The sequence below is a fragment of the Acomys minous genome, assembly GCF_964271855.1.
Source record: "Acomys minous genome assembly, chromosome: 4".
Classification (NCBI taxonomy): domain Eukaryota; kingdom Metazoa; phylum Chordata; class Mammalia; order Rodentia; family Muridae; genus Acomys; species Acomys minous.
The window spans coordinates 70,187,774-70,198,934 of NC_140486.1; positions in this window are offsets into that span (position 1 = coordinate 70,187,774).

Below are 11,161 nucleotides of genomic sequence, written 5' to 3' on the forward strand. Positions count from 1 at the left end.
TTGTCTAACATTTCCCCATTGGAGCCAGCCAAGAAGACTGGGTAAGTCACGTGCTGGACCAACATCAAGGACTCATTAAGATTGCAGCCATCAGTCAACATCCATTTGCTCAGCAATAGCTCCTTACCTTGTCCATCATTTTGCATTAAATGTCACCACTAAAGAGTCATTGTTCAAGCTAATTGCTAGTTTCTAGACATTACTGTTACTAAAAGAGGGGGAAAGCTTGTTAAAATAGAATCATGATTCCAGAATGAGCCAGGCATTCCATCTGTCTTTTAAAAAGCAAAACAACAACAACAACAACAAAACAGGATTTCCTGATACCCAGAATCAATATCATGATTCTTGGTGTGTGCCTGTATGTGTTTGTGTCTATGTGCCTGTCTGTCTGTATTTGTGTCTGTCTGTCTGTCTGTCTGTCTGTCTGTCTGTCTGTCTATGAGTCTGTGTGTCTGTGTGTGTCTATCTGCCTGTCTGTCTGTGTCTGTGTGTCTATGTGTGGGTGGTTTATAAGGGGTGTGTGTGTGTGTGTGTGTGTGTGTGTGTGTGTGTGTGTGTGTAGAGGCTAAATGTCAACCTCGGCTGTCATTATTCATGACACTCTTCCACCTCTCACTGAGACCCAACAATCACAGAATAAGCCGAGCTGGCTTGCCAGAGAGCCCCCAAAATTAACCTGTCTTTAATGATAGGAATGCAAGTGTGAAAACTACCTGGGTTTTGAACATAAATGCTGGAGATCAAACTTGGGCTCCCATCCTTGCAATCCCCAGCATTTGATCTGTCCTGATGCCAGTTTTGATGTGTTTCATTGGTTCAGTGGTTTTGTTTTCTGTGCTTTTGCAGAAAAGAATGGAAACTTAACTAAAATCCTTCAATCTGAGGAAATCTAACTCCCAAGCCCAGAAACACTCCATTCTGCTGAGCTGCTTCTCTGTGAAAAGGAAAAAGGAAACCTCGAAAGAGTGGTCAGAAGAAGAAAACTGATAATTGCTGTTCTGTCCTGAATTAGCTCTGTCTCAAACCTCAACAGTGGAGAAGTGTGGAGTGCCCTGAACAGGTGGCTTGTGTGACAGGCACATCCTAGGACAGTGCTGCCCACAGTGTCCAACTTTTAAATAAAAGCTTGGCCTGAGCTGTAAGCAAAGGATTGGGTTTAGAAGCAGCCCTGTCATTTCTGAGCCACAAAACCTTGGTTTTGGGGGTGCTCTCCCAAAGCTTCACACTGCTCCTCCTCCGTAACAAGGTGACAAAAGTACTTACCCTGCAAGCCTTTTAAATACCTACCCCAGAGGGTTTTAAGACAATGACATTATACTTAATGCAACCTAATATGTGGCTCGCAGCAAATAGGTGGGTATCTGTGGTCTCATGACTGTTCCCAAAGACGAGCAGGCAAAGTAGGAAGATCTGGGCTCATCACATCCCACCTTCCTCCACTCCACTTGTCCTGTGAGCTGAGCCTGCTTCAGTGCCCATGGTCCACACTGGTTAATGGTCACCTTAATTCCAAGAACTGTCACCACACAGATGGACACTTGTTCAAACATAACGAGGCCCAGACGAAAGAGGAGGTCCCTCCCTGGCTATAGTATTTGTGATGCCCCAAAAGGATCCCAAGAGTCCATCTTGGCATAATGTAGGTCAAGGATTGGGAAGGGGTTGTTTGTTTTGTCTTGTTAGTTTACCCAAGATCAAGAGTAGATTGCAAAAGGGAAGTTGATGATCCAAGAATCTAGAAACACATACAACCCCTAAATGGACAGGGCCAAGGCGTGACAGAGTTGACCTGGTAGCAGGGCACCTGAAAAAAAAAGGCATCATTTCTCAAGTCAGAAATGTTTAACAAAAGGAAGGAGACAGGCTAGAAGATAGCTCTGGCATTCATCCTTTCCCCATCTTCACCTGTAATTCAGTTTCAAAGGATGGATGGGTTAATCTTTATATAATTGCACTCCTACCAACTTTAAAATATAATTTAATTGTGTTACCTGTGCTAACAGTATGTTTTGCACCAATGCTGACTTCGCTAATAATTGGCCCAATGCTTGTGATAATTAATCTCATACCTGAATAGTCTGAGCCTGGTAGCTAAGCCACATAATACAGTGATGTCAAAATACAGTGTGCAAACAAGAAATAAAGCCCCCTAGTATTAATTCAAGGTTCCTAAAAGAAGGCAGAATTTGTCTAATGATATTATGGGTATCCGCTGCTGTACTGCTCTCTATATTTACCACAATTATGGTCTACATATTCTTGTATCCTGTAAATATGTATTTCAAAACTGCTTTAATCTTTTTATATCCTTTATTCATTCATCTTTGACAAGTTCATACATGATAAAAAGCATTTTATATGAAAGGACGGTAAAGCAAGGGTTAACAACTGCTTGTAGGCTCTGCAGAAAGAAAGAAATCTTTGAGCTAAGGCCTCATGCCTTCGCTGTGGTGGGCAGCTCCTCGGATGGCAGAAGCACAGTGTGGTGCCCAGACGAACAAGTAGACAATGAAAGAAAGAGGTCCTGTGATCTTTACATCCTTGGCTAGTCTTGAATTCCCCACAGCTGTTACTGGACAAAGGAACATTCTGGAACTGGAGTTGTCTCCCTCGGGATTGATCATCCTGTCCTTTACTCCTCGAGAGTGGCTAGTCTTTGGTGCCAATGATGAAAGACAGTTCACAGGCCACAGTGGACAAAAAGGCTTTTATAATATCCAAGTGTTCGAAGAGGCTGGCAGGAACAGGCACTGGGCACTCCAGCAGCCCCACTAAGATCTTGGGAACGCCTTGGAGCCAGCTCCTCCCCCACTGACCTAAGAAAGCCCTCACATGCCACTTCAAAGGCATCACCTAGTTTCTATTTTTCAGGTTTTTCTGGGTTTTCACGGGGTGGTTGCCTGGACATAACACATAACGGCAGTTGATCTTAACAAAAGGTGAATGGAAAAAGGTTGGGCAAATACCCATATGAAGGAATTTGTAGCAGTTTCTTGCAGAGGGTCCAGGCTCCCTTCAGCCAGATGTTCTGTGACAGAATGCAGGGCTGGGGACATCCTGTGGTGAGAGAGCTAAGTCAATGCAAATATCTACCACCACACAAGATCTTCCCCCCCCCTTGGGCATCTCTACTTATACTGTGCAGACTGTAATCACCTAACAAAAATTCCTTAATAAAGAATTAAATTGATTTCACTTTTAGACTCAAGTTTGGGCCATTGGCACTTTTATATTATCTGAAATAAATTGACCTCAGCCAGCACACACCATCAGTGATTCCTACACCACCCCCAAGGGAGCATCTTCGAAACGTCAATGCTAGATAGAACTCCAAACAGAGTTCTTTGTCCCTGTCCCCATCCTCTCCTCTTGTCTGATACAGAGACCCTTCTAGGCTGGGTATGCTCACTTGCCATGACTGCCATTTGCAGACTGTGGGAGCTAAACAATGGAAATGTGTGCATCCTAGTCTCAGAGACTATAAGTTCCACTTCAAGGTGTCACCAAGGTTGACACCTCTGTGGGCTCAGGGGAGGGGATCTGTTCGAGGTCCTGTCCGGGGCTTGCACTTGCTGCCCTCTCCTTTTGCTCCTATGTGTGTCTGTGTTTTCTCTTCTTCTAAGAACATTAGTGATGCTGGATCAAGGCCAAACAAATACTCTCATTTCACTTCACTCCTCACAGATTTGCCACAAAAAAAATTCCTTTCCAAAAGTGCATTTCAGACACAGTTTTGTCAAGCCTGGGTGACGCACCGAACAGAAGATGAGTCAGCTTCTAAGCACTCATGTGTTCAAGTGTACATGCCATGGAGAATAGCCATGGAAGCTAAATTTGATAGAAATACACAAAGAAGTCAGACGAACCCACCCCCCAAACAAGCTAAGAGTTTCCTTTGTACCACTCACTGCTACAGGGAGATAGCCAGTACACAGACACATGAGCATGACGTCAAGACAATTTTCCTGATGCCTCCCATGAGGCTCACCACTGGCTTTCTTTTCAGTTACCTTTGTACCTTCTACTTTCATATTTAGTGCAACTTCTACTTAAACCAGCCTGTGACTATTTAGCAATGCACAATGCATATTCTATAGGCTTCAGATACTCATTGACCAACTGGGCACAACCTCCCATCACATACCACCATGAAGGAAAGGACGTGTGGTCACCACATGGCCTCCTTAATTGGTGTCATAAAGTCTAGCTAAGAAATACTCATACAGAACCATGTGACAATTGAGCCTATATTTCAACTGTTTCATGCATCCATATGAGAGCCAAAGCCCAAAGCTCCTGGGTATGGTGCCGTCCCATCTCCAGGAGGATTCCTCTGGCTTTTTGTACTTTGTCACCTAAGAAAACCTAGGGTTTACCTGATCAAGGATAATGAAGGTGATAAAAGTCAGTCCTGTGTGTGTGTGTGTGTATGTGTGTGCCCAAAACTTGCCCAAGAAGAATAAGGAAGAATTATCAGATACAAATGATGGCTAAATAGTACTGGTAACTTGAAATTCTAAGGAGCCCCAAGGTCAGTGCAAGGTGACTACTATTACCTGAATTTCACAAAGCCTGCCCTATTACCACTGACACCCCAGTCATTGGAGTATGAGAAAAAAAAATTCTCACACCCAAGTACAGTATTCACACCTGGACACATTGGCTTCTGGGTCTCCTTATTCTGACCACAAGACCTTCACTAACACCTCAGCTTCTCTGAGCCACAACTTCCTCACTCCAAAATAGCAGCATAGTTGCTAGCACATGGTAGGTCCTCAATAAATACAAACATGCTTGCCAGTGCTTCTTCCTCCCCCAGATCCTTGGAGCAATGAGAACGCCATTCATCACCTTGAACAAGTTGAAAGAACGAAGATCCCAGGAGCGGGTGAGCCAGCCCTGCCCGGAGGACATGGGAGCTGGTGATCCAGTCCTCCCCTCATGACAAGGGAGCAGGAGAGCAGGCCCTGCCCTGAGGACACAGGAGCGAGTGAGAAAGTAAGTGGACCCTGCCCTGAGGACAAGGGAGTTGGCCCTGATCCAGGGCTCTGAGTGAACCTCATCCCAACATCTATCCCATGTATGACCTGCTGGAACACAGGTAGGGGCTGGACCTGCAGATTCAAAGATTAAGAATCTCCTTAACACACAGCAACAATGGGATATCTGACAGCAGCCCCAGTGAGGATCCAGTAACGATAGCGTAGGCTTCCAACCAGATCCATGACTCATAGCAATGAATATTTGAAAGTAAACATATGTGGACAAAGGCTATACTGCATGATACACTATAGTTTCTGTGACAAGATTTTTTGTTTGTCTCTTTGTTTTATTTTACTGAGAGGAGAAGAGGGATTTTCGTGCATGACATGTAAATCATAGACATTCAATGAAAGAAAGAAAGAAAGAAAGAAAGAAAGAAAGAAAGAAAGAAAGAAAGAAAGAAGCCCCTTGACATGGGCTCCTGGTTTTGGATGTGGGGACAAAATAATCCACCCTGGGCGAGCCACTAACACTAGCAGGAGCTTGCCACTATGGTCTTTTCCTACCACCTGCAGGGAACTAAGATTTGAGCGACCGTTATCACATAAAACATTCAACTCTACCTTGCTGGTAGTTTTAACCACTCTTAAATATTTCATAGAGAACATTTTTCTTTGAAACACTCTCGTCTCGTTTCTTAACTGAAAGTGACCTGAATTAATGTGGAGAGGCCAGAACAGCAAGAAGAAATGGATGCAGAGGAAGCTCCCATGATCAGAGAGCTGAATTCTATTCAGGATCCTGCCTGTATGGGTCGAGTGGCCAAGAGTAAAGCTGTCCCATGCTTCAAAGCTGTCACTCTGAATACGTGCCTATGGCATTGCGGTGCCTCCAGAGGTTCTCCACTGGAAGCTCAGCCCCGCCCCAGTGTGGCAGAGCTGATGTATCAGGACCTTCCGTGGAATATAATGAGGTCATAGGGTACCACCCATGTGAATGGGCTCACGCTGTTTTGCATGAGCAGGTCAAGTCCAGGAGGAGTGATGTAGTTTCCAGGAGAATAGGTTCTTACGAAAAGAACAAGCAGAGCACTCCTACCCTGGTCTCTTCTTCCTGCCAACACCACGTGCTGCAACCTTCAGACTGCCAACCAAATGAATTTCTTTTCTTTGTAGTACACTTGGTTTCAGATATTTTGTTATAGCAATGCAAGATTAAGTAAAACACATACATATCTTACTTCTTGAAGTGAAGTAAATCAGTGTTGAAAAATATTTACTTAGTACTTAGCTATGGAGGTAGCTCAAAGGTGGCAGATAGACAGACAGACAGATAGGTAGATGATAGGTAAATAGACAGATGACACACACATACAGATGAGGAGTCACTAGGAGTCACGTATTTTGGTTCACAGTTTCAAGGAAATGCCATATATTCTCCCACCTTCTGCCTTCAAATCTGGAGTATGCTTTCCTACTCTTGTGCTTAGAGTTAAATCACATGACTTGCTGCATCTGTTTAAATGTGGGAAGACATGTTGGGGTACCCATTTCAAGCCTGGCCTCCAACAGAGCATTTCCCCACATGCTCTCCTGCCCTGCCACCTCTACCTTAGGAAAAAAAAAGTGTTGCCGCATAAGACTAATGCTGCTCCACCGCTAGGCCCCACACTGAGCACATTGGAGCCAATCTGAACCCAGGCCACAACCGGCAGTCAAGCCCAGCTGCTCAGCTGGACCACAACTTAAAATAGGAGCTGCCCAGAAAAACATCAGATATGTAAGCAAAAGCATTCTACTTCCTCCTGCCCAACTTGAGCAAACCTCACTTCCTTTTTTTAAAAAAAATCCTCTCATATATTACATCCCAAATGCAGTTATCCCTCCTCTCGCAGTCCATCACCCCCACCTCCCCTTTCCCTCAGATCCACCACCCCAAGTCTCCTCTTAGAAAAGAGCAAGACTCCCAGGGGCATCAACCAAACATGGCATAATAAGCTACAATAAGACCAGGCACATACCATCATGTCAAGGCTAGACGAGGCAGCCCAGTTAAAGGAAAAGGGTCCCACAAGTAAGCAAAAGAGTCAGGAACGCCCCTCATTGCCTCTGTTAGGATCCCACAAAGAACACCAAGATACTCAGCCATAGCATATATGTAGAGGACCCAGGTCAGACCACTACAGGCTCCCTGATCTCTGCGAGCCTCCATAAGTTGTGTTCTTGTGGTGTCCCTAACCTTTCTGTTCCTCCAATCCTTCCTCCTCCTCCTCCTCCTCCTCCTCCTCCTCCTCCTCCTCCTCCTCCATAAGACTCCCCAGGCCCCACCTAATGTTTGGCTGTGGGACTCGGCTGTGGGACTCGGCTGTGGGACTCTGCTGTGGGACTCTGCATCTTCTCCCATCAGTTGCTGGATGAAGACTCTGTTCTCTTTGATGATAATTCTGCTAGGCTCTGGTCCCTCAATGCTTTTGCAGGTAGGACACACTGGCTGATGGTTTTCTGCCTGGGTTGGTGGCCCAATGCCTCCAATTTTGAGCCCTTGCCTGGTTATAGGAGATGGCCAGTTCAAGCTCCATGTCTGCCATTGCTAGGAGTCTTTGCTGAGGTACACGGAATTTCCATTGCACTAGTTTCCACCTCATCTCTGAAATGCACCCCAATTCCAGTCATTTCTCCCAGCATTTTCTCCCTCCCTCCCCCATCTGATCCCTCCTGTTCTTAACCCTACCTACTCCCAGTCCACTTGTGAAATCTATCTTATTTCACCTTCCCCAGGAGATCCTTGCATCCCCACTTAAGCCCTCTTTATTACTTAGCCTCTCTGGCTCTGTAGATTGTAGCATGGTTGTCTTTTACTTTATGGCTAATATCCACTTATAAGTGAGAACATACCATGTGTGTCTTTCTAGGTCTGAAGCGTCACATTTTTTATGGTTCTTTTTGGTGCATAGTAAAGCAGATAAGATATAGCAGTCCTTATTCTCCATCAACAGTGGTGTGTGTGTGTGTGTGTGTGTGTGTGTGTGTATGTGTGTGTGTGTGTGTGTGTAAGTACCTAAGTGTGTGTATGTGCACACACATATGCCTCTATCAGGTGGAGAACAATGGCCAAGATGGGAATTACATCAAAGAGCCAACTCCATGAATTGTCATTGATAGTGCTCCCCAACTCAGTGGTACAAGAAATCTGGACCATTTTTCTGTCTCCTAAAACAGTAAGATTTGACTATGAGAGCCCAAGATTGAGCTATGATCCAAAGCAGCCAATTAGTCAACCAATGTCTAAAATCTCATAAATCAAAGGTGATAATGGCCTCTTTGAATGGGCCACTGTGTCCCAATTTCAATGTACAGTTTTGTAGCCCACTCTTTCTTGGAACTATGGTTTGGAGAGCTACATCTGCTGCCACAATCAACTAACAGGCATTTAACACACAACTGGTGTTTGTATAGACATCAAAGGCTGAGTACATAGACTCACCTTGAGCCCCTGCTTAACCCTCACGCATCAGGGCCTCCAATCAAATGCATTGATTTCAGTAATGCCCTCCAATGTGAGGCATGAGTATCTGAGAAGAAAGTAAAGCCACTGCAACCCCCTTTCTACTACATAAGAGTATGCAGGCTAAAGAGACTAACTGTGGAGACTGATGTGGGAGAGGAGATGGATTGGTCTGGGAGCATATAGGAGTCACGCTGGGACCACAGAGGTAGGATTTCAAGCACAATTCACTATGTGCCTAAGAAGGGTGGTGTGATAACAATGTAGTGATAGGGTCATTGGGACGGTCCTTTCTCAGAGTGAAAGTGATGACTTCGACCCCAAGGCAGGTGATGAATAGAGGAGCAGTATGGGGTCTGTGAACAGCAAAGCTCTGAGGAAGGGATACAGGGGCATCACCGTGTCATGCACTTTTCCTGACCTTTGTGAATTATAATAATTAGGAACACTGAATCCTCATAGTGTACCAAGGCAATTGCAGAGAGCAAGCTCACTAGCATGGATGTATCTTGTGTACATCTGCTGTTGAGGAAGTGGAGAGAGGGCACCCACACATCTGCTCCATTTCCCAATAGACCTTCATCCAAGGATTTGACTCATTTGGAAAAAAATGTGAGACAACAGTGATCTGTATCCCCCTCCCAAATGTGGCATTGCCAGCAGTGTTTGCTTTGTATTGCTACCTCACAAATTATCACATATTTATCCACTTAGAGCCACATCTATTTAATTTACCCAGACACTCTTGGGTCCAGAGGTCCCTCACAGCATGATTGGCTGTTCAGTTGGGTCTTACAAGGCTAGAAACCAACCCTTCTGGATGAGTCCTGGGCTAGAAGCTGTGGAGATTACATTATCCAGACTCCCTCCTTACTGGTAAAATTCAGTTCCCATCACCAGCTCCTTGCTTCTACAGGCCATTTATAGACTGTATTTCTTGCCCTATAGGTATCAATCTTGTCCCAACCTGAATTCTCTCATCTCTGATCTCCTGACCCACATGTAATCAACTGGTGAGTTCAAGCCTGGTCCCATCCTTCTTAATAGCAATTGATCCCAAAGCTTAATTTTGCACAGTCCCTTGTACCATAAATCAACAAAGCCATAGGAGTGTGTGCCAACTTACTCACAAGCTGCATTCCCTCTCCAGGCAAGATGGCACAAGCCTGGGGTCATTGTGGTGGGTCATCTTAGAAAGGTATCTCCAACACAGATATATACAGTTCACCCGAGCAATCTAAAGTTCTCTGTCTGCTCCAAGCTTCTTAAAGCTCTCAGGGCTTTGACAGCATTCCAGTCAATGGGAACTCAGCTACTCCCTGTCTCATTCCAGAAGGTCCTCCCCAGGTTGCTAGTCAGCAAAGCTGGTAAACAAACTAACACTTTGCCTTTGGCCATCACATGTGCCTTTTAAATAAGAGTATGTGCATATGGGAATTGGAAAGATGATAAACTAAAGAGAAAGAAATTAAACGCCAACTTGGCTGAAGACTTTTATGGTGGAAATTTTGTTCTTTATAAATCAGCAAAGAAAATGTATTAGGTCTGACAGGCTTTCTGGAACCTCTCAATCATGATAACTTACCTCTTTCATCTCTATTCTCTTGATGCTTGTCCTTTGTACATCAGAGCATCAACACAAAATACAGATTATAGGTGTCACTCAGCATCCATGAGTGCTCCAGGACCCATCAAGCATATCAAAATCTGCAAATGCAGAAATTTATATATATGGTAAAATGTACATGTCACCTATGCATATTCTCCTATATGCTTCAATGCATCTCTAGATTAATTATAATCTACATTATATAGATGCTATAGTGGCACAGCCATATATAATGGGAACAGTGAGAGTCATAAAGCCAGCACAGCTGCTTGACAAAGATCCATCCAAATTGAGCCATATGATGCAATCACCATTGTGCCATCCCTCAATTTTATTCTTCATATTTACATGTGGCATGATTGGGGGTCTTTTAACATTTGTACAATTTGGAGATATTGGATTGGGGGAAATTTTCTTATGATGGTCTGACTCCAAGACACTTTTGGTACATTTGCTCCTGTATTTACTCAGGAACAAGATACTCAGAACAAAGTAAAAGGCAAAGAAGGTTCAGTGGGCTGGAGAAGTTGGCAGCAGATCAGGTTAGAGGCCTCCTCTTACTCTGCACTCTGGCACTCATGTGGCAAAGAACGCTGGGAGCTGCATATGCTATGCCCCTCTAGGAAAGATACGGCAGCCAGGTTAGACTGCCGGGAGTTATCCCTGCCCTACACAGGAACTTATAACTGATGGACGAAGAATGGTGTAGATAAATGATAAAGGAATGAAATAGTAAGACCTATCTTTCTTAGAAAATTAGCTCACGCAAGACCACTATGGTGTCATATGACCACGAAACAAAAGACTACCAAAACTAAACATATAAATAAGTGTTACAAATATATAAAATATATAAATATAGTACATATTATATATGCTATATAAAATGTAAACATTATTTATGGCAGCAGCTCCGTCCTGAAGATTTTTCTTCTCCCTGATGACAATTAGCACTCTGGCCATTAAAAGGTGATAATCTACTCCTTGGGACATGACATTCTGCCCAGGCTGGCTTGGAGATTTGTATACTGTCTAGAGTCCTTGAAACTGCAACAGCTACGA